Source organism: Cherax quadricarinatus, chromosome 10, assembly GCF_038502225.1.
Source record: "Cherax quadricarinatus isolate ZL_2023a chromosome 10, ASM3850222v1, whole genome shotgun sequence".
Classification (NCBI taxonomy): domain Eukaryota; kingdom Metazoa; phylum Arthropoda; class Malacostraca; order Decapoda; family Parastacidae; genus Cherax; species Cherax quadricarinatus.
Genome location: NC_091301.1, coordinates 52054759 through 52079571, shown reverse-complemented (window position 1 = coordinate 52079571; position 24813 = coordinate 52054759). Strand labels below are relative to the sequence as shown.

At 40.5% G+C, this 24813-nt stretch overlaps 1 long non-coding RNA gene across 2 annotated transcripts; it reads right to left on the bottom strand.

Annotated features, from left to right (window-relative positions):
* Nucleotides 1–6936: 6936 nt before the first annotated feature.
* LOC128688080 (uncharacterized) lies at nt 6937–24337 on the bottom strand. Of its 2 annotated transcripts, XR_011391850.1 has the most exons (5): nt 24269–24337; nt 23427–23707; nt 20571–20836; nt 20403–20442; nt 6937–12493 (listed from the first exon to the last, which is right to left on the bottom strand). It is a non-coding gene; the product is annotated as an uncharacterized lncRNA (long non-coding RNA). The 2 variants fall into 2 exon arrangements; XR_008406952.2 differs by lacking the exon at nt 6937–12493 and having other exon boundaries at nt 19987–20442.
* Nucleotides 24338–24813: the final 476 nt, after the last annotated feature.

Here is a 24813-nt window from a genome sequence, read left to right as displayed (position 1 = left end):
CAAAATTGTAATTATGCATTGTAATCTTTACAAAGAAATAAAATTATTATTATTATTATTATTTCATGTGAAAAAAATTATTTTGTTTAATACTTTTGGGTGTCTGGAACAGATTAATTGGATTTCCATTATTTCTTATGGGGAAAATTAATTCAGATTATGACAGATTCGGTTAAAGACACACTCTCTGGAATAGATTAATGTCATAACCCGAGAGTCCACTGTAAATTTAAATATTTTTTATTTTTTTTTTTTTATTATCACACCGGCCGATTCCCACCAAGGCAGGGTGGCCCGAAAAAGAAAAACTTTCACCATCATTCACTCCATCACTGTCTTGCCAGAAGGGTGCTTTACACTACAGTTTTTAAACTGCAACATTAACACCCCTCCTTCAGAGTGCAGGCACTGTACTTCCCATCTCCAGGACTCAAGTCCGGCCTGCCGGTTTCCCTGAATCCCTTCATAAATGTTACTTTGCTCACACTCCAACAGCACGTCAAGTATTAAAAACCATTTGTCTCCATTCACTCCTATCAAACACGCTCACGCATGCCTGCTGGAAGTCCAAGCCCCTCGCACACAAAACCTCCTTTACCCCCTCCCTCCAACCCTTCCTAGGCCGACCCCTACCCCGCCTTCCTTCCACTACAGACTGATACACTCTTGAAGTCATTCTGTTTCGCTCCATTCTCTCTACATGTCCGAACCACCTCAACAACCCTTCCTCAGCCCTCTGGACAACAGTTTTGGTAATCCCGCACCTCCTCCTAACTTCCAAACTACGAATTCTCTGCATTATATTCACACCACACATTGCCCTCAGACATGACATCTCCACTGCCTCCAGCCTTCTCCTCGCTGCAACATTCATCACCCACGCTTCACACCCATATAAGAGCGTTGGTAAAACTATACTCTCATACATTCCTCTCTTTGCCTCCAAGGACAAAGTTCTTTGTCTCCACAGACTCCTAAGTGCACCACTCACTCTTTTTCCCTCATCAATTCTATGATTCACCTCATCTTTCATAGACCCATCCGCTGACACGTCCACTCCCAAATATCTGAATACGTTCACCTCCTCCATACTCTCTCCCTCCAATCTGATATTCAATCTTTCATCACCTAATCTTTTTGTTATCCTCATAACCTTACTCTTTCCTGTATTCACCTTTAATTTTCTTCTTTTGCACACCCTACCAAATTCATCCACCAATCTCTGCAACTTCTCTTCAGAATCTCCCAAGAGCACAGTGTCATCAGCAAAGAGCAGCTGTGACAACTCCCACTTTGTGTGTGATTCTTTATCTTTTAACTCCACGCCTCTTGCCAAGACCCTCGCATTTACTTCTCTTACAACCCCATCTATAAATATATTAAACAACCACGGTGACATCACACATCCTTGTCTAAGGCCTACTTTTACTGGGAAAAAATTTCCCTCTTTCCTACATACTCTAACTTGGGCCTCACTATCCTCGTAAAAACTCTTCACTGCTTTCAGTAACCTACCTCCTACACCATACACTTGCAACATCTGCCACATTGCCCCCCTATCCACCCTGTCATACGCCTTTTCCAAATCCATAAATGCCACAAAGACCTCTTTAGCCTTATCTAAATACTGTTCACTTATATGTTTCACTGTAAACACCTGGTCCACACACCCCCTACCTTTCCTAAAGCCTCCTTGTTCATCTGTTATCCTATTCTCCGTCTTACTCTTAATTCTTTCAATTATAACTCTACCATACACTTTACCAGGTACACTCAACAGACTTATCCCCCTATAATTTTTGCACTCTCTTTTATCCCCTTTGCCTTTATACAAAGGAACTATGCATGCTCTCTGCCAATCCCTAGGTACCTTACCCTCTTCCATACATTTATTAAATAATTGCACCAACCACTCCAAAACTATATCCCCACCTGCTTTTAACATTTCTATCTTTATCCCATCAATCCCAGCTGCCTTACCCCCTTTCATTTTACCTACTGCCTCACGAACTTCCCCCACACTCACAACTGGCTCTTCCTCACTCCTACAAGATGTTATTCCTCCTTGCCCTATACACGAAATCACAGCTTCCCTATCTTCATCAACATTTAACAATTCCTCAAAATATTCCTTCCATCTTCCCAATACCTCTAACTCTCCATTTAATAACTCTCCTCTCCTATTTTTAACTGACAAATCCATTTGTTCTCTAGGCTTTCTTAACTTGTTAATCTCACTCCAAAACTTTTTCTTATTTTCAACAAAATTTGTTGATAACATCTCACCCACTCTCTCATTTGCTCTCTTTTTACATTGCTTCACCACTCTCTTAACTTCTCTCTTTTTCTCCATATACTCTTCCCTCCTTGCATCACTTCTACTTTGTAAAAACTTCTCATATGCTAACTTTTTCTCCCTTACTACTCTCTTTACATCATCATTCCACCAATCGCTCCTCTTCCCTCCTGCACCCACTTTCCTGTAACCACAAACTTCTGCTGAACACTCTAACACTACATTTTTAAACCTACCCCATACCTCTTCGACCCCATTGCCTATGCTCTCATTAGCCCATCTATCCTCCAATAGCTGTTTATATCTTACCCTAACTGCCTCCTCTTTTAGTTTATAAACCTTCACCTCTCTCTTCCCTGATGCTTCTATTCTCCTTGTATCCCATCTACCTTTTACTCTCAGTGTAGCTACAACTAGAAAGTGATCTGATATATCTGTGGCCCCTCTATAAACATGTACATCCTGAAGTCTACTCAACAGTCTTTTATCTACCAATACATAATCCAACAAACTACTGTCATTTCGCCCTACATCATATCGTGTATACTTATTTATCCTCTTTTTCTTAAAATATGTATTACCTATAACTAAACCCCTTTCTATACAAAGTTCAATCAAAGGGCTCCCATTATCATTTACACCTGGCACCCCAAACTTACCTACCACACCCTCTCTAAAAGTTTCTCCTACTTTAGCATTCAAGTCCCCTACCACAATTACTCTCTCACTTGGTTCAAAGGCTCCTATACATTCACTTAACATCTCCCAAAATCTCTCTCTCTCCTCTGCATTCCTCTCTTCTCCAGGTGCATACACGCTTATTATGACCCACTTCTCGCATCCAACCTTTACTTTAATCCACATAATTCTTGAATTTACACATTCATATTCTCTTTTCTCCTTCCATAACTGATCATTTAACATAACTGCTACCCCTTCCTTTGCTCTAACTCTCTCAGATACTCCAGATTTAATCCCATTTATTTCCCCCCACTGAAACTCTCCTACCCCCTTCAGCTTTGTTTCGCTTAGGGCCAGGACATCCAACTTCTTTTCATTCATAACATCAGCAATCATCTGTTTCTTGTCATCCGCACTACATCCACGCACATTTAAGCAACCCAGTTTTATAAAGTTTTTCTTCTTCTCTTTTTTAGTAATTGTATACAGGAGAAGGGGTTACTAGCCCATTGCTCCCGGCATTTTAGTCGCCTCATACGACACGCATGGCTTACGGAGGAAAGATTCTTTTCCACTTCCCCATGGACAATAGAAGAAATAAAAAAGAACAAGAGCTATTTAGAAAAAGGAGAAAAACCTAGATGTATGTATATATATATATATGCATGTGCGTGTCTGTGAAGTGTGACCAAAGTGTAAGTAGGAGTAGCAAGATATCCCTGTTATCTTAGCGTGTTTATGAGACAGAAAAAGAAACCAGCAATCCTACCATCATGCAAAACAGTTACAGGTTTTTGTTTCACAGTCATCTGGCAGGACGGTAGTACTTCCCTGGGTGGTTGCTGTCTACCAACCTACTACCTATAGTAACAAAAAAATCCTGTAAGTGAAATCTGATTTACTCCTTTTAAAGGGAGAGTTCCTTAATGCTAGTGAAGGGCTCTTGATTCAAGGAATTGAATCAAGAGTCCATTGCAATAGATCATTACCTCCCATTGTATGCCACCTACTGGTTTACTATAAAAAAAAAATAGTAACCCCCATGGCAAAGCTCTCGCTTTACATATGGAGGGCCCAGGTTCGATTCCCGGTGGGGTAGAAACATTGACATGTTTTCTTACACCTGTTGTCCTGTTCACCTACCAGCAAGTAGGTACCTGGGTGTTAGTCAACTGGTGTGGGTCACATCCTGAGGAGACAAAATTGAGGACCACAATGGAAATAAGACAGTCCTTGAAGACGCACTGCCTTTCTTGGGTTATCCTGGGTGGCTAACCATCCAGGGTTAAAAATCTGAACGAAATCTTATCTTAACAATTGTAAATGACCTCACGAGGCAGTAACTGGTAGGCTTAATATACAGTGGACCCCCGGTTAACGATATTTTTTCACTCCAGAAGTATGTTCAGGTGCCAGTACTGACCGAATTTGTTCCCATAAGAAATATTGTGAAGTAGATTAGTCCATTTCAGACTCCCAAACATACACGTACAAACGCACTTACATAAATACACTTACATAATTGGTCGCATTCGGAGGTAATCGTTATGCGGGGGTCCACTGTATTAGGTTATAGCCTACTGGCAACAAATTAATTTTTTAATACTAATAATGTCAATAATACTAATAAAAAAGACTAGTACAGTGGACCCCCGCCTTTTGGTAGCCACAACTTTCGTGAAATCCGACTTTCAGCAATTTTTATCGGCAAAATATAGCCTCGCGGTTCATGACTGACCTTGTGATTCGGCAAACATCTGGTATGCGTCCGAACGGCATCCCAGCATCAACGAGCACACAAAGCCAGACTTCCACACCATTCACACTCTGTGGCAATGTTTATCAGAGTGACCATCATCCCAAGGGTTCATATGATACATTTCATAATAATCCATTTTTTTTTTTTTGTGCTTGCAACTGCTAAAGAAGTCACCATGGGCCCAAAGAAAGCTAATGCCAGCCCTTTGGTAAAGAAATTGAGGAACACAATTGAATTAAAGAAAGAAAGAAATTGAAAAATTATGAAAGTGGAGTGCATGTTTCAGAGCTTGTCTGGATGTATGGCAAACACCATTCAACCATCACTTCGATCATGGCAAAGGGAAAGGAAATTAAGGAAGCTGTTGTTGCAAAAGGGGTAGACATGCTGACAAAAAAGAGATTTCAAATCCTCGAAGAAGTGGAGAGGATATTGTTGGTGTGGATTACCCAAAAACAGTTCAATTCAATTCAAAGTTTATTCTCTATAAGGATTACAATGGATTACAATAGCAGGAGATACTGTTATGCAGTCAATAATTTGTGAAAAGGTAAGGCAGTTGCATGATGATCTTGTAAAAAGAATGCCTGCAACAAGTGCTGTTTGTGATTTTAAGGCCAGCAAAGGCTGGTTTGAGAGATTTAAGAAGCATAGTGGTATACACGGTGTGGTAAGGCATGGCAAGGCTGCCAGTTCTGACAAAAAAAGCGGCTGAAAAATATTTTCAGGAATTAAAGGGGTACAGAGACTGAACAATTCAAACCTCAACAGGTATTCAATTGTGACGAAACAAGCCCGTTTTGGAAGAAAATGCCAAAGAGGACCTACATCACAAAGGAGGAAACAGCATTGCCAGGACACAAGCCTATGAAAGACAGGCTAGCTCTCATGTTTTCTAGTAGTGCCCTAAGAGTTTTCCAGAAAGATCACTTCAATATCCTCCACTGCATAAACCTTTCGGGTAAGGCTTGGGAGGGAGTGACTTGCAGGACTTTGAACTCTGCTTGGAAAAAATTGTGACCTGAATGTGTACAAGAAGGATTTTGAAAGGTTTGAGGCTAACCCTGAGGAGCCTATACCAGTTGTGGAAAGCATTGTGGCATTGGGGAATTCCATAGGGTTGGATGTGAGTTTCGAGGATGTGGAAGAGTTGATGGAGGACCACAATGAAGAGCTAACCACTACAGAACTGCAAGAGCTTCATCTGCAACACCAACAGACCACAGCTCAGGAATTTTCTTCAGAGGAGGAATAGAGATGGAGGAAGCTGCCTTCTTCAAAGATTAAGGACATTGAAGTGCAAACCCTTATGGATGAACTTCATCCTGACAAAGCTGTTGCAGGCTGTGTTGGCAACATGTACAATGACAATGTTGTGTCCCATTTTAGGGATGTTTCAAAGACATGCCAGAAACAGAGCTCTCTGCAATAGGGGTCCAGTGACAAGCTGGTCGCATTGCCATTAAAAAACAAAGTGAAGTAACCCTGGAAAAGGACTTGGCACCTGAAGTCTTTATGGAAGGGGATTCCCCTTCCAAACAAAAGTGTACCTTCTTCCTCTCCCTTCCTTCCATCTTCCATCCACCCAGAAGTGGTAAGTGTAATATTTTATATATGTGTACTTGATTTCTCATTGTTTTCTGTATGTAAATCTACTTAATTTGAAAAAATATATATTTTTAATATTTTTGGGTATCTGGAACGGATTAATTGGATTTTCATTCTTTCTTATGGGGAAAATGGTTTCGCCATTCATGAATTTCAACTTTCAGCAGACTCTCTGGAACGGATTAATCATAAAATTCGAGGGTCCACTGTACTAACAGCAGCTGCTGGCATGGCCGACGCGGCAGGTTGTGTAGCGGGCTAGCTGTGGGATTTTCAAGGATAGCTCCTGGTCAAAGAGGATGACCAGGTCCCTACTTAACAGAACTCAGTGTGAATGCTTTGAGAAGATACCAGAGCAGCGAACGGACATCCCAGTGCATCGTTTCAGCGTAAATAGTTGAAGTGTTGTGCAGTTTTAGAGGGTTTGGTGTTGTTGAGTCAGGACCAGTTAGCGCCTCCCCCCCTCTCCGCTGGGGGGGAGGGGGAGGGCATGTGTAGTAAACAGTGACCCTCTCATAACGCCTCACCCCTGTTCGTCTCCCCCGCCTCACCCACCCAACTCCCAGCGCCACCCCATCTGTAGAGGGTACTTTTCCCCTAACCCACGATGTCAGCGATGGCACTGCAGGGAGTGCCGGGCTCACAGGAACTTCCACTACAGGGACAGCATCGTGGAGTTCGACCGCAAGGCAGCTGTCAGGTGTGCCACAGGCAGTGTGTACTCAGTTCCTCAAGCTTCAACATCCGTGCACACGAGGGCCTGGGATCTTCAATCAACTTGGCGTCCATCAGGACGCTGACATGTCCCTAGGACAGCTCTCCATCGGGCTGCTAACGGAGTCACTGGCTTCTTGGACCTCTTGGGGAGGGTCAATGTGCTCGTGCAAGCAGCAGATCCCTGGGCAACTTGCTGCTGTTTGCAATGGCTGTCTGCCGAGGAGAGACAGGCACCTAGCAACATCTGTTGTTGGGGCAATGGATGAATTCCCTACTATGTTTGTTAACTGCTCATTACTCTGTAATTTGTCTATGATTGTAATCATGTCATAACGTGTTTATCATTCATTACCTTTGAAACTTGTCATGATTGTGACCAGCTCTACCTGGAGCTCATTACCTTTGTAAATTCTCATGATTAATGTGTTTATGATTCATTACCTTTGCAATTATTCATGAGTGTGACCAGCTCAACCTGGAGCTCATTACCTTTGTAACTTGGTCATGATTATGACCAGATCTAGTTCATTACCTTTGTAACTTGCTCAGCTATCTAAACTTTGGAGTCCAGTCCCTGGACCAATTATGTACCTGGAGTTTACCTGGAGTGAGTTTCGGGGGTCAACGCCCCCGCGGCCCGGTCTGTGACCAGGCCTCCTGGTGGATCAGCCCCTGATCAACCAGGCTGTTGCTGCTGGCTGCACGCAAACCAACGTACGAGCCACAGCCCGGCTGATCAGGAACTGACTTTAGGTGCTTGTCCAGTGCCAGCTTGAAGACTGCCAGGGGTCTGTTGGTAATCCCCCTTATGTGTGCTGGGAGGCAGTTGAACAGTCTCGGGCCCCTGACACTTATTGTATGGTCTCTTAACGTGCTAGTGACACCCCTGCTTTTCATTGGGGGGATGGTGCATCGTCTGCCAAGTCTTTTGCTTTCGTAGTGAGTGATTTTCGTGTGCAAGTTCACCTCTGTAATCTTTTGACTACCGCCCACAGGATGGGTATGGGGTGCATAATAAACATATTAAACTAACACTGTACTAATTACAATATTACTAATCAGAAAAGTAATTTTCTTATTATTACTATTACATATTATACCTATTATATAAAGAAGTGTCAAACCTAAGAAATACATATGTAAAAATTTTAAAGATTAGCAATGAGAATATTATCAATATTTCATATACAGTGGACCCCGGACTTGCGATGTTCTCAATGTAATGTATGTTAAAACTGACTTATGATGCTTGTCAGCATAAAAATTTGACCCCAACATGCGTTGAAAAACTTGCATCATTCATCCGGTAGCGTCCACACATCTGTCTGGCCTAAATGCTTCAGCTGAGCTTGTGTGACATTGTTTACAAGCCGGGGCAGACACGGTTGCACGGTTAGTGCTTGTAACTGCTAAAAAGGCCACCATGGGCCCAAAGAAAGCTTCTAGTGCCAACCCTGTGGTAAAAAGGGTGAGAAATACTATCGTACCACGGTCAGCTGTACTACTCGAAGATGTGGGGAGACTGTTATTGGTGTGGCTTATCGAGAATACCGAGAAACAATTAACCCCAGAGGGTTAGCCACCCAGGATAATGCAAGAAAGTCAGGGTGTCATCGAGGACTAACTTATTTCCATTGGGGTCCTTAATCTTGTCCCCCAGGATGCGACCCACACCAGTCGACTAACACCCAGGTGAACAGGAAAAAATGCCTGGAACTAGTGCTCATATTGGCGAATTTAAGGCCAGCAAAGGTTGGTTTGAGAGATTTAAGAATCGTAGCGGCATACACAGTGTGATAAGGCCTGTTCTGGAAGAAAATGCCAAACAGGACCTACATTACTCAGGAGGAAAAGGCACTACTCCCAGGACAGTCATCACTACATTATCAATAAAGGTGTCATTTATTCTTCATTTAGTACACTAGTACAAGAACAATATATATTGTGCATGTATCCTCCTTTTTGTGTTTAGGAAAATGTATATTTCATGTGGTAAAAATTTTTTTTCATACTTTTGGGTATCTTGAATGGATTAATTTGATTTCCTTTATTTCTTATGGGGAGAATTAATTCGACTTGCGATAATTTTGTCTTACAATGTGCTCTCAGGAACTGATTAATATTGCAAGTCGGGGTCCACTGTATAACAATTTTATATTTTAATGGAATGTACTGCAAACACCATTGATGGATTGGGTTTAAAGCCTGTCTACTACATGGTCATGATTTATTGGGTTTAAAGCCTATCTACTACACAAAGGTTATAATTTATTTATTAAGTTTAAAGCCTATCTACTACACAAAGGTCATGATTTATTGGGTTTAAAGCCTATCTACTACACAAAGTTCAGTTGAGGGAGTTGTTAGGACTTTAAACTAGGATTAGTTAGAGGTATGGGTTTAGAAATGATAAAAAATGAGTATGGATATATTGACTTATGCTCTGATATTATGAATCTTAATAGTAACTGTCATGGAGTAACCCTAGGTAATGATAATTTCAGAAATTGTGTAAAAAAGATGAATAGGAAAAATGTGCAGAAGAAAAAACATATAATGGTATTTTATGCTAACAGTCGAAGTGCAAGAAATAAGATTAATGAACTACGTTTGATAGCATGTGCTGGGAACTTCGATGCCATTGCATTAACTGAAACGTGGTATGATTTAGAGTCGGGATATGATTGCTGAGTGTAATATTCAAGGGTTTAAGTTGTTCCATGTGGATAGATGTTGTGGGAAGGGGGGAGGAGTTGCATTATATGTTGGAGAAAATATTAACTGTTGCATAAAATCAGGTATAAAAATAGATGGAACAGCAACAGAATCTGTTTGGGTAGAGTTTGTAGGTCAAGAAAAGCTAATTCTAGGTGTAATATACCGACCTCCAGGCTTGGATCATGATAGAGGGAGACTTCTTTGGGACGAAATTGCTAGGGCTTCTAGACACAATAACATAGTGATTGTAGGGGACTTTAATTTTAGTCAAATAGACTGGAATTCTTTGACTGGTAATCTGGAGTCCAGTGACTTTATGGAAACAGTTCATGACTGTTTTCTGAAGCAGTGTGTAACAGAGCCTACCAGGGGTAATAATTTGCTTGACCTAGTCTTGTCAAATAAGGAAACACTCGTAAATAATCTGGAAATCACTGAAGAGCTTGGCACAAGCAGGGCCGGATTACCACATAGGCAAACTAGGCATTTGCCTAGGGCCCCGTGCATTTGGGGGCCCCGCTGTCCAAGGGGTTCAGGGGCTCATCCAAGACTGCGCACATGGTGCAAGTGCAAAGGGGTCCCTACCTAAAAAGTTCAAGTGTTTGGAGAGTAAAATTGATTTTTAAAAATTAATCAAAACAAAAATAAATAATGAAATAAAATAAAATAAAAATAAATAAACCTAACCATAGATGGCAACACTCAACACGCCTTTGTTTACATCAGAACAGCTGTGTTTTCCCGCTAATGGGTGAGTATGGGAGATTCCTCTCCAATTTTCTGTAGTAATTACGTTATCTAGACTTGTACTGTGACAAATTAACTGAAGTGTTGTTGATAGACATTGATGTGTATGGATAAATGTTTGTTTTTGCCTCTAAATGTTAAGGGAGGTACCTGATAGGGTTACTTGACCAGTAAAGATGCATGGACCAGTAAAGACGCATTTTTGGTAAAAATACTATAAAGAAAACCCTAAAAACGCAAACTGACTTCCGTTTGTAGGTTTTAAAAGCACTTTGTCCTGTCTTTAAGTCTTCATCATTTCAATAACAGATCACAATTGATTGATGTTCTACATCACTTCCGTCGCAAATGCTTAGTTTTCAAGTTGCAACGGAAGTGATGTAGAACATCAATTAATTTACTACATATTTCCCCAGAAACACACAAGCCACATCAGAAAATCGTTGGTTGGGTGAAACTGAAAATTGTCCCTGCATTCTTTAATTCTCATGTCCTTATCTATGGTGGTAGGCCATATATCATGCAAAACATAATGATTAGTTTAGTTATGAAAATGGTAATATAAATGCCATTGTGCATTGTTCTTGGACTCGGTATGATTTCTGTTTAAGTAAATTGGAGATCGAGGAGGATGAATTAGTAAAACATTTGTAGCCCAGATCACTAACCTAATCTATGGTAAAAGTTCTGTATGTATGCACAAGGCTTATTCCTCTAAGAAAAAGGAGGAGTAGATGTAAAATAGAAAGAGACAGGCGCTCCCTTTACAGGCGACGGAAAAGAATAACAGAGCGGCTAAAAGAGGTCAATATATCTGAAATGCGCAGGGAGACACTGGTCAGAGAAATAGCAAGCATCGAACTTAAGCTAAAAGAATCCTTTAGGAGTCAGGAATCGCGGGAAGAACTAAAAGCTATAAATGAAATCGAAAGAAACCCAAAGTATTTCTTCTCCTATGCCAAATCAAAATCGAGAACAACGCCCAGTATTGGGCCCCTACTTAAACAAGATGGGTCCTACACAGATGACAGCAAGGAAATGAGTGAGCTACTCAAGTCCCAATATGACTCAGTTTTTAGCAAGCCGCTGACCAGACTGAGAGTCGAAGATCAAAATGAATTTTTTATGAGAGAGCCACAAAATTTGGTTAACACAAGCCTATCCGATGTTATCCTGACGCCAAATGACTTCGAACAGGCGATAAATGACATGCCCATGCACTCTGCCCCAGGGCCAGACTCATGGAACTCTGTGTTCATCAAGAACTGCAAGAAGCCCCTATCACGAGCTTTTTTCCATCCTATGGAGAGGGAGCATGGACACGGGGGTCGTCCCTCAGTTACTAAAAACAACAGACATAGCCCCACTCCACAAAGGGGGCAGTAAAGCAACAGCAAAGAACTACAGACCAATAGCACTAACATCCCATATCATAAAAATCTTTGAAAGGGTCCTAAGAAGCAAGATCACCACCCATCTAGAAACCCATCAGTTACACAACCCAGGGCAACATGGGTTTAGAACAGGTCGCTCCTGTCTGTCTCAACTACTGGATCACTACGACAAGGTCCTAAATGCACTAGAAGACAAAAAGAATGCAGATGTAATATATACAGACTTTGCAAAAGCCTTCGACAAGTGTGACCATGGCGTAATAGCGCACAAAATGCGCGCTAAAGGAATAACAGGAAAAGTCGGTCGATGGATCTATAATTTCCTCACTAACAGAACACAGAGAGTAGTCGTCAACAGAGTAAAGTCCGAGGCAGCTACGGTGAAAAGCTCTGTTCCACAAGGCACAGTACTAGCTCCCATCTTGTTCCTCATCCTCATATCCGACATAGACAAGGATGTCAGCCACAGCACCGTGTCTTCCTTTGCAGATGACACCCGAATCTGCATGACAGTGTCTTCCATTGCAGACACTGCAAGGCTCCAGGCGGACATCAACCAAATCTTTCAGTGGGCTGCAGAAAACAATATGAAGTTCAACGATGAGAAATTTCAATTACTCAGATATGGTAAACATGAGGAAATTAAATCTTCATCAGAGTACAAAACAAATTCTGGTCACAAAATAGAGCGAAACACCAACGTCAAAGACCTGGGAGTGATTATGTCGGAGGATCTCACCTTCAAGGACCATAACATTGTATCAATCGCATCTGCTAGAAAAATGACAGGATGGATAATGAGAACCTTCAAAACTAGGGAGGCCAAGCCCATGATGACACTCTTCATGTCACTTGTTCTATCTAGGCTGGAATATTGCTGCAGTCTAACAGCACCTTTCAAGGCAGGTGAAATTGCCGACCTAGAAAATGTACAGAGAACTTTCACGGCGCGCATAACGGAGATAAAACACCTCAATTACTGGGAGCGCTTGAGGTTTCTAAACCTGTATTCCCTGGAACGCAGGAGGGAGAGATACATGATTATATACACCTGGAAAATCCTAGAGGGACTAGTACCGAACTTGCACACGAAAATCACTCACTACGAAAGCAAAAGACTTGGCAGACGATGCACCATCCCCCCAATGAAAAGCAGGGGTGTCACTAGCACGTTAAGAGACCATACAATAAGTGTCAGGGGCCCGAGACTGTTCAACTGCCTCCCAGCACACATAAGGGGGATTACCAACAGACCCCTGGCAGTCTTCAAGCTGGCACTGGACAAGCACCTAAAGTCAGTTCCTGATCAGCCGGGCTGTGGCTCGTACGTTGGTTTGCGTGCAGCCAGCAGCAACAGCCTGGTTGATCAGGCGCTGATCCACCAGGAGGCCTGGTCACAGACCGGGCCGCGGGGGCGTTGACCCCCGAAACTCTCTCCAGGTAAACTCCAGGTATATGACTCCTTTCTGGTAATGTTTTGAATTTTTAGATGCGCAGCCAGAGGAAAGGGGGCTACAAGGGCCATATCCCCCAATTGACAGAAAAAAAAATTTAATAATTAAAAAATTAATAATAATTGATAATGAAAAATTTGTATTTGCATGATTACAGACAGTGATACATCCTCATTATGGCATCTCGTGAACGTGATGTTGGACGTTCTTATGCGAGTGGGTCACAGAAAAGAAAGAAGAAAATTCAAGAAGAAGAAAAGAAAAAGAAAGATGTAGGAAGCTGCAGAAAGATCACAGACATGCTCACGAAAACAGTTTCTGATGTTAACAGTACAGTTGAATCTGCAGATACGTCAGATCATACAGGAAGCCCTCCCTCCATTATTTCTCAGCCAGCATCTACTTCTTTTGTGTCTCCTCTCAATGTTTCAACAGACATTTCATCCACAGGATTTGTCTTAAAAGATCCTTCCTCATGGCCAAATGTAATCCCAGATTCTTTACGCAATGCTTTCATTGCAGAAAACTTCAAACTCTGAACATTGACTTTAGGAAATCAGCAAGGATTTATGATGATGGAAGTCGTCATTGTTTAAAGTCATCTATGTTTTATAGGAAGCTTGCAAATTCAGAAACTGTGAAAAGATCACGGATGGTATACTCTGAAAGCTCAGGAAAAGTGTACTCTTCAGCATGCAAGCTATTTTCTACCAAAGAAAATACCTTCACACAGGGGTTCAATGACTGGAAAAATTCCAAGCATTTCGAGGAACATGAAAACAGCACCACTCACAGGAGCTGCATTTTAGCCAGTGTATTTTGTGCACAGAAAAAAGGCTTATTGGATTCTCATTTGGAAAATCAAACTGAAAAAGAGCGCACTTATTGGAGAAAAGTTCTAGAAAAAGTTGTTGCTGTTGTAAAATTCTTAGCTCTAAGAGGACTTGCTTTCCGTGGAGAAAATGAGGTTTTTGGTTCGGAAAACAATGGCAATTTCCTAGGGATCATAGAACTGTTAGCACATTTCGATCCATTCTTAGCAAATCATGTGTCACGCCTTGGGAATGCAGGAAGAGGCACTGTATCTTACATGTCATCTACTATATGCAATGAATTTATTGAACTGATGACTAAGAAGGTCCTCAATAACATCATAGCAGCTGTGAAAACTGCAAAATACTTTGCAATAAGTGTAGATTCAACACCAGATATTTCACATACAGATCAATTGACATTCATTGTTCGCTTTGTCGACTCCTGGAGTTTACCCGGAGTTTACCTGGAGAGAGTTCCGGGGGTCAACGCCCCCGCGGCCAGGTCTGTGACCAGGCCTCCTGGTGGATCAGAGCCTGATCAACCAGGCTGTTACTGCTGGCTGCACGCAAACCAATGTACGAGCCACAGCCCGGCTGGTCAGGAACTGACTTTAGGTGCTTGTCCAGTGCCAGCTTGAAGACTGCCAGGGGTCTGTTGGTAATCCCCCTTACGTATGCTGGGAGGCAGTTGAACAGTCTCGGGCCCCTGACACTTACTGTATGGTCTCTTAACGTGCTAGTGACACCCCTGCTTTTCATTGGGGGGATGTTGCATCGCCTGCCAAGTCTTTTGCTTTCGTAGTGAGTGATTTTCGTGTGCAAGTTCGGTACTAGTCCCTCCAGAATTTTCCAGGTGTATATAATCATGTATCTCTCCTGCCTGCGTTCCAGGGAATACAGGTTCAGGAACTTCAAGCGCTCCCAGTGGTCAGTGGTCAGTCATCACTTGAGGTCACAGACCCTGAGCTGCTTTGGGGATTAGCGTGGATGGTTACAAAGCATGGCTTGCTTCTGCAGTGTTTTAAAAATTGAGGTTGAAGAGTTGAAGAGGAGGTCTTGCTTCTCCAGGAGGAGATTAGGAGGCTGAAGGTCCACCTCAATGGGTCTGGGAGAGAGTGTTAGGTGGCTGGAGTTGTGAGGAATGAGGCTTCTAGCAGTGAGGTGTAGTCTGTCTCTCGCTGTGAGGAGGCTGTAGGTAGGGAGGTAGCAACGGCTAACAGCAGTGAGGTGCAGCCCAGCACCTGCTACAAGTGGCGAGTGGTTCACAGTAATGGGAGGCGCATCAGAGTAAGGAAAGTAAAGAGTGAAGATCTGAAGGTAGGAAATCGCTTCTCTGTTCTTCAGGATGAATGTACTTCAGTGGCCAGTGAAGGTAAGGGTACTACTACCCCGTGCTAATGGAGGTAAGCGCATTCTTGTGGTTGGTGACTCTCAGGTAAGATATATTGACCGTGCTTTTTGTAATAGGAATAAGAAGATGAGAGATAGAGTGTGCTTCCCTGGAGCTGGTGTTGGGGACATAGTCAACACTCTGGATAATATCATGTCAGGTAATGGGAACAAGCCCATTATCTGTCTCAGTGCTGGTGGAAATGATATTGGGAAGGGTAGGAGAGAAGAGCTGCTAGATAAGTACAGGTCAGCTATAGATTTCATTAAGTCTAAGGGAGGGATCCCAATCATATGTAGCATCTTGCCTAGAAGGGGAGTAGGAAATGAATGGTTGTCTAGGGCAATTGGTGTAAATTGCTGGCTAGACAGATACGGCAAGGAACTTGCAATCCTATTCATTGACAACTGGAACAACTTTTATGGCAAACATGATATGTATGCAAGGGATGGGGTACATCTCTCTGGGGCTGGAGTGGTAGCACTTGCAGACTCGATTGAGAAGGCCATTGGTGAAATGCATATGATTTTAAACTGATGGAAGATAGAAGTATGGGTGTGTGTGGGAAACAAGCAGATTGCAACACTAGGGATGGAAACAGTAAATGTATATAAGGCATTCAGCATGAAGTTATAAATAAAAACAATAGATCAGGTCAGCAAACAAAGGGGGACAGCAGAGGGCAGCAAGGGACTAGCTCCTTTAAGGTTTACTATACTAATAGCAGGAGTGTAAAAAATAAGAGAGATGAGCTAAGATTAATTGCAAGTGCAGGAAACATAGATATTATTGCTGTAACAGAGACCTGGCTCAATCTGAAAGTTAGAGAGATGCCCTCTGAATGTCACATACAAGGCTATAAATTATTCCACACTGACAGGGTCAACAGGAAAGGTGGTGGAGTAGCGATGTATGTCACAGACAATTTAAATTGTTGTGTTAGACAAGATATAAAATTAGAAGCGTCAGCCACTGAATCTGTTTGGTTACAGCTTCTCGAGGGTCGAGAAAAACTAATTTTGGGTGTGATTTACAGGGCCCCAAATCTTGATAGGGAGTGCAGTAAACTTCTATGGGACGAAATTCGTAAGGCATCTACATACGAAAATGCTGTGCTAATGGGAGATTTCAACCATAGACAGATTGACTGGAGCAATTTGACAGGAAATTTAGAGTCAGGTGACTTTCTTGATACGATCCAGGATTGTTTTTTAAAACAGTTTGTGACAGAGCCAACTAGAGGAAATAACCTCCTTGACTTGGTTCTTGCCAGTAGGGAAACACTAATTAATAATCTTGAGGTTAATGATGAGCTTGGGGAAAGTGATCACAAATCACTCAGTTTTAATATATCATGGAATTCCCCTAATAATGGCAATCAAGTCTCCGTCCCTGACTTCCGCTTGGCTGATTTCATAGGACTGAAAAATTACTTAGGTGGGCTGAACTGGAATGACCTGACTAAGGGTCAGGTAGGTGGTGATGGTTGCCGATATGACGCTTTCCAGGGCATAGTTCTAGCTGCTAAGCCAAATTATGTTCCAAATAGGGAAATCAGATCAAACAAAAATGATCCTAAATGGATGAACAATAGATTAAAATATCTAATTGGTCAAAAGAGAGGCATATATAGGCAAATCAAAAGAGGAGAGGGGCAATTAAGAAATCGATATATTCAGTTAAAGAGAGAAAAAAAAAAGGAATTAGAAAAGCAAAAAGAGATTATGAGGTTAAAGTTGCAAGAGAATCGAAGACTAACCCAAAAGGATTCTTTCAGGTATACAGAAGTAAGATCAGGGACAAGATAGGCCCACTCAAAAGTTCCTCGGGTCAGCTCACTGACAGTGATAAGGAAATGTGTAGAAGTTTTAACAAATACGTCCTCTCAGTTTTTACACAGGAGGATACCAGCGATATTCCAGAAATGATAAATTATGTGGAACAGGACGACAATAAACTATGCACGATTAGGGTCACAAGTGACATGGTCCTTAGGCAAATAGATAAATTAAAACCAAACAAATCCCCAGGCCCTGATGAACCGTATGCAAGGGTTCTAAAGGAATGTAAAGAGGAGCTTAGCAAACCTTTGGCTAATCTTTTCAACATATCACTACAAACTGGCATGGTGCCAGATAAGCGGAAAATGGCAAATGTGATACCTATTTTCAAAGCAGGTGACAGGTCCTTAGCTTCGAACTATAGACCAATAAGCCTAACCTCCATAGTGGGAAAATTTATGGAATCAACAATTTCCGAGGCAGTTCGTAGCCACCTTGAAAAGCATATTAATCAACGAATCTCAGCATGGTTTTACAAAGGGGCGTTCCTGCCTTACGAATTTATTAACTTTTTTCACTAAGGTATTTGAGGAGGTAGATCATGGTAATGAATATGATATTGTGTATATGGACTTCAGTAAGGCTTTTGACAGGGTCCCACATCAGAGACTATTGAGGAAAATTAAGGCACATGGAAAAGGAGAAATTTTTTTTCCTGGATAGAGGCATGACTGACAAACAGGCAGCAGAGAGTTTGCATAAATGGGGAGAAATCAGAGTGGGGAAGCGTCATGAGCGGTGTTCCACAGGGGTCAGTGTTGGGCCCCCTGCTGTTCACAATATACATAAACGACATAGATGAGGGCATAAAGAGCGACATCAGCAAGTTTGCCGATGACACCAAAATAGGCCGTCGAATTCATTCTGATGAGGACATTAGAGCACTCCAGGAAGATTTGAGTAGACTGATGCAGTGGTCGGAGAGGTGGCAGATGCAGTTTAATATAGACAAATGCAAAGTTCTAAATGTTGGACAGGACAATAACCATGCCACATATAAACTAAATAATGTAGATCTTAACATTACGGATTGCGAAAAAGATTTAGGAGTTCTGGTTAGCAGTAATCTGAAACCAAGACAACAGTGCATAAGTGTTTGCAATAAAGCTAATAGAATCCTTGGCTTCATATCAAGAAGCATAAATAATAGGAGTCCTCAGGTTGTTCTTCAACTCTATACATCCTTGGCTAGGCCTCATTTAGATTATGCTGCACAGTTTTGGTCACCGTATTACAGAATGGATATAAATTCTCTTGAAAATATACAAAGGAGGATGTCAAAGTTGATCCCATGTATTAGAAACCTTCCCTATGAGGATAGACTAAGGGCCCTGAATCTGCACTCTCTAGAAAGACGTAGAATTAGGGGGGATATGATTGAGGTGTATAAATGGAAGACAAGAATAAATAAAGGGGATGTAAATAGTGTGCTGAAAATATCTAGCCTAGACAGGACTCGCAGCAATGGTTTTAAGTTAGAAAAATTCAGATTCAGGAAGGATATAGGAAAGTACTGGTTTGGTAATAGAGCTGTGGATGAGTGGAACAAACTCCCAAGTACAGTCATAGAGGCCAGAACGTTGTGTAGCTTTAAAAATAGGTTGGATAAATACATGAGTGGGTGTGGGTGGGTATGAGTTGGACCTGATTAGTTTGTGCTACCAGGACTGTTGCCGTGTTCCTCCCTTGAGTCAAGGTGACCTGACCTGACTAGGTTGGGTGCATTGGCTTAAGCCGGTAGGAGACTTGGACCTGCCTAGCATGGGCCAGTAGGCCTGCTGCAGTGTTCCTTCGTTCTTATGTTCTTATGAGGTGTTTTATCTCCCTTATGCGTTCCGTGAAGGTTCTCTGTACATTTTCTAGGTCAGCAATTTCACCTGCCTTGAAAGGCGCTGTTAGTGTTCAGCAATATTCCAGCCTAGATAGAACAAGCGACCTAAAGAGTGTCATCATGGGCTTGGCATCACTAGTTTTGAAGGTTCTCATTATCCTATCTACTACACAAAGGTCATAATTTATTGAGCTTAAAGCCTATCTACTACACAATTCATGATCGATTTATTGGGCTTAAAGCCTATCTACTACACAAGTCATAATTGCTTCATTGGGTTTAAAACCTATCTACTATACACAGTCATAATTTATTGAGCTTAAAGCCTATCTACTTCACGAACGTCATGATTTGCTTGGTTTAATAATCAAAAAGCACTAAACCCACTAGGGTATTGGGTTTAAAGCCTTTTTACTACACGGTCATTAAGGCTGCATGTAACCTATGCACCACCTGTCAAGAATACTTTTAAAACCTAAAATATTAACCAAAGTCCAGTAATACTGAACAGGTGTTCAGCTTTAAATCATCTCAAAATTGCTAAGAAGTTCCTAAATAAATTTTTAAAAAATATAATCATAACTAATAACTAAACCCAACGGGTCATACATAACCATAAAGCGCTAAAACTAAAAGGGTCATACATTATAACCATAAAGAAGCGCTAAACCTACAAGGGTCATACACCGTTAGGATCTCAAAGGGTCAACACCCCTCCCCCCCCCCCCAAAAAAAAAAAGCTTTTGGAAAATATGAACAAATTTAACTTGCATCAACTTAAAACATGGCAACTGCAAAAAATTATAATATCAACTTTAAATCAGTTTAAAATAATGAACATTAAAATCAGTAATTACAAAAAAACCTACATATGCTATGACATTTAAATCTTAGTTTACTAGAATAATTCAACAAGGCATCCACCATATTCACGTATCCATGGCAACAAAGTCCATATATAAAACGCTGGATAATAAATTAATGTTTCAGCGAATAATAATTTCAATTAAAATTTATAGTAGTGATATAAGTGGTAGTGATAAATGGCAAGGTCATAAAAGTGGTAAAATAACGTAAGTGGTAGACAAATGGTAAAGGGATAAGTAATAACTGATCACTTATAAATGAAAGTGACAAGCGTTACCACTTACCATAAAGGCTAACAGTTACTGCTGAACTCGTCTGCTTCAACTGGAATAAAAATAATTTCACAGAATTACTACTACAGATTGTATATACATACTGTTTATATTACTATATAAATCCACTAATTATAAATAACCAATAATTTAGGAGAAATAAAGGAAAATATGTCTTACCAGAGGAGCGCGCGCCCTCACTCCTCCCACGCATGACTTGAGGCGTAAAATACGCGGGCTACCGCACTACCAGACTGTGACGTAGTAATCTGAGCGCTCTCATTGGCTGATTAAGTGACGTCACGACTGCTGGGTCTAGGCGCTCAAGCCCGTGACGTCAGGCTAAATCTACGCTGTAATTGGCTGTTGCTTCCCGCCAACTTAGCAATTTGCTTTGTGTGTGCTGGTGATGGACTCTTGATCCAAGGATTTGCAGCAACCTTACCCTAATAAAACCAAATAAAACATTTATAATGTAGAAATATCCCAAAATAAGTGAGAAAATATTTTGTATATTTTGTATACTCAATGCACACATACAGAGAACAAGTGTATATACATTATATACACATTGATATGCTATATATACACACATTTCAAGTTTACATCAATCCCCACAACCCCTGGGGAATGGAATATATCCCCCGCAGAGCCCGAGGAATGGAATATATCCCCCGCAGAGCCCGAGGAATGGAATATATCCCCCGCAGAGCCCGAGGAATGGAATATATCCCCCGTAGAGCCTGGGAAATGGAATATATCCCCCATAGCCCCTGGGGAGTGGAATTATCCCCCATAGCCTGGGGAATGGAATATATTCATTACTGGAAATGGTGGCTCAGATTCATTGGATCAAGATCCTCCCACCGTGGCCATGGTCCAGAAAATTTAAAATAAACGATCACTTAAGTGGTAGTGAATGGTAAAGTGACAAGTTACAACCGATCATAAACGATCACTTGTAAGGGGTAAAATGACAAATTACAACTTAACACTTACCAATTAGTGGTAATGACAAAGTTACAACCAATTACTTACAACTGGTAGTGACATACCAATTATTAGAGGTAAAGTGGCAAGTTACAACCACTTATGTAAGTGGTACGTGACAATTGACAACCACTTACGTAGACATAAGTTACTATATTTTACAAAATTATTACTTCAGATATATTTACTTTATATAACCATGTAAAAGCATTATTTAATGTAAACGACCAGTAATTTTGAAGAAATGAGGATAAAATTCTAACCAGAGTGCGCCCCCCCCCATCCCCGCCACTATCTCCCGTGCATGACTGAGGCGCCAGTTTTCGCACCACCACCAGTCACGTAGGAACCGCTGAAGTGATTGGCTGATCGACAGTGACGTATGTTTGGCCAAGTGACGTCACGATTACTGACTGGCTGCTGGGTCTTGGCGCTCGAACCCGTGACGTCATAGGTTAACTCGAGACTAATTGGCTGCTGCTTCCCGCCAACTTTGTATTTGGCTGTGGCCAGGACATTCTGACGAGCTCTTGATCCAAGGATTTGGAGCACCCTCCCAATAAAAGCAATTATGTAGAAATAGTCCAGAAATGAGAAAATATTCTGAATCTCAATGTATATACACCGAGTATATACATTGTATATACTCGGTGTGTATACATTGTGTATATATATATATATATATATATATATATATATATATAATATATACAATGTATATATATATATATACAATGTGTATATATATATATACAATGTATATATATATATACAATGTATATATATATATACAATGTATATATATATATACAATGTATATATATATATATACAATGTATATATATATATATACAATGTATATATATATATACAATGTATATATATATATACAATGTATATATATATATACAATGTATATATATATATACAATGTATATATATATATACAATGTATATATATATATACAATGTATATATATATATATACAATGTATATATATATATATACAATGTATATATATATATATACAATGTATATATATATATATACAATGTATATATATATATACAATGTATATATATATAATGTATATATATATACACAATGTATATATATATACACAAGTATATATATATATACACAAGTATATATATATATACACAAGTATATATATATATACACAAGTATATATATATATATATATATATATATATATATATATATATATATATATACAATGTATATATATATACAATGTATATATATATACAATGTATATACACCGAGTATATATACATGTATATATATAAACATTTCAAGTGTATATATACACTTGACCCACGCGTGGTTAAGTTTTGAAACTCATTAATCATTTGGGGGGCTGAGTGACCTGGCTTTGCGCTTCCTAGAGCGGATTTCACACATTGGCGCCAAGAACGCGACTTAATGGCGCCAACTGAGCGCACATGCTGTGCCGTGGCATTTACGGTAAAGCGCTAAACCCGTAGGGGGGTCATACAGTGCCTGGGGAATGGAAGTCACTACTGGAAATAGTGGTTCAGATTCCTTGGATCAAGATCCTGCCCGTCAAGGTGATATTAAAGGGCACTTCCAGAATATATAAACTAACGACCACTTACGTAAGTGATAGTGTAAAAGGTACAATTATAATTGACCACATACAAGTGGTATTGTGATGCCATACTAAATTACCACTTAATTGGTGGTGACAAATTACAAGACCATAAACGACCACTTATAAGTGACATTAGTGAAGTGGCAAGTTACAACCATAAACGACAAAGTGGTAAAACGACAAACGTTACTACCCACCACTTACAATTTGTAGACAATTTACCATTTAGTGCTAGTGACAACTTATATAAGTGGTGCATGACAATTTACAACCACTTAAGTGGTGACATTAAAAGTTACTTACCATATTTTGCAGTATTACTACTTCAGATATACACACACTTTATATTACCATGTAAAAACTATGTAAATGACGAGTAATTTACGAGAAATATGGGAAAAATTCTTACCAGAGGAGCGCACGCCATCTCCCGCGCATGACTGGAGGCAAGTTTACCGCCCCACCACCACTGTGCGCTTTGATTGGCTCAAGTGAAATCACGACTGCTGATTGGCTGCTGGGCTTTGGCGCTCGAACCCGTGACGTCATAGGTTAAATCTAGGCTGTAATTGGCTTCTGTTTTCCGCCAACTTAGTAACTCTCGTTTTCATTGGCTGTGGCCAGAGCGGTGACATGCATACACCTGGCAGGTGATGGGCTCTTGATCCAAGGATTTGGAGCAATCTCCCCCTAATAAAAATAAATATATTTATGTAGAAATAGCCTAGAATAAGAAAATATTTTATATGATTAATAGCTTAATGGTCCTAACATGTATTATAAACATTGGCGCTAATTTATCGGCGCACATTACTGCGCCACTATAAGTGTTACAGGGGCGTTACTCTAAACCACTTAAGTGATAGTGACAACTTACCACTTAGTAGTGACATAAGTTAAACTTTCTTCTTGTATGTGGTAAAGTGACAAGTTACAACTCACAAGTGGTGGTGACAATTTACACTAAACGACCTCATATTAATGCTTCAATCCATCATAAACCAGCACTTATAAATGGTAGTGACGTAATAAATGGTGACAAGTGCAACTTACATAAGTGACCATATAATATAGTTAGCACTTACCATATAAAGTTAGCTGCTGAACTTAGTTTCAACAAATTTATTGGAACAAAAATCAATAATTGCACAATTACTTTAAAAGATATATATACTGTTTATATGACCATGTAAAAACATTAGTTAATGAAAACAACCAGTAATTTAGGCGATATAAAGGAAAAATGCTTACCAGAGGAGCGAGCACCCTCACGTCATCGTCTCCCACGCATGACTGAGGCGCAAGTTTACACGTGGACTTCTGCATCACCACCAGACTGTGACGTAGGAGCCTCTGAGCACTTTCATTGGCTGATCAACCATGATGTATACAACCTCAACAATGACGTCACAACTCTAGATTGGGGAACTGACGTGTTCCTTCAGCAACTCCTTTATCAAAGTTTCCAGATTCATATTCAATGGGGTATATTTCCTTTAAAATCGTGTTATGCTTGACTTAACTGACACCTCAAGGGAAGTTCCTTGATGCTGGGGAGGGGATCTTGATCTAGGGAATTGGATCTGTGTTCCGGTTCCTTGAATTGAACCTGAATACCTTCCATCCCCCCTCCAAGTGCGCTGTATAATCCTACGGGTTTAGCTCTCCCCCATACTTATCATTATAATTTACTCACCTGATTATTATGTAGTATTTTATAACGAATCCTCCACCTCCTCCAAAAAATGCACATATTTTTTCACTCACACGTTCACTTTAACACTTAACATCCAGGT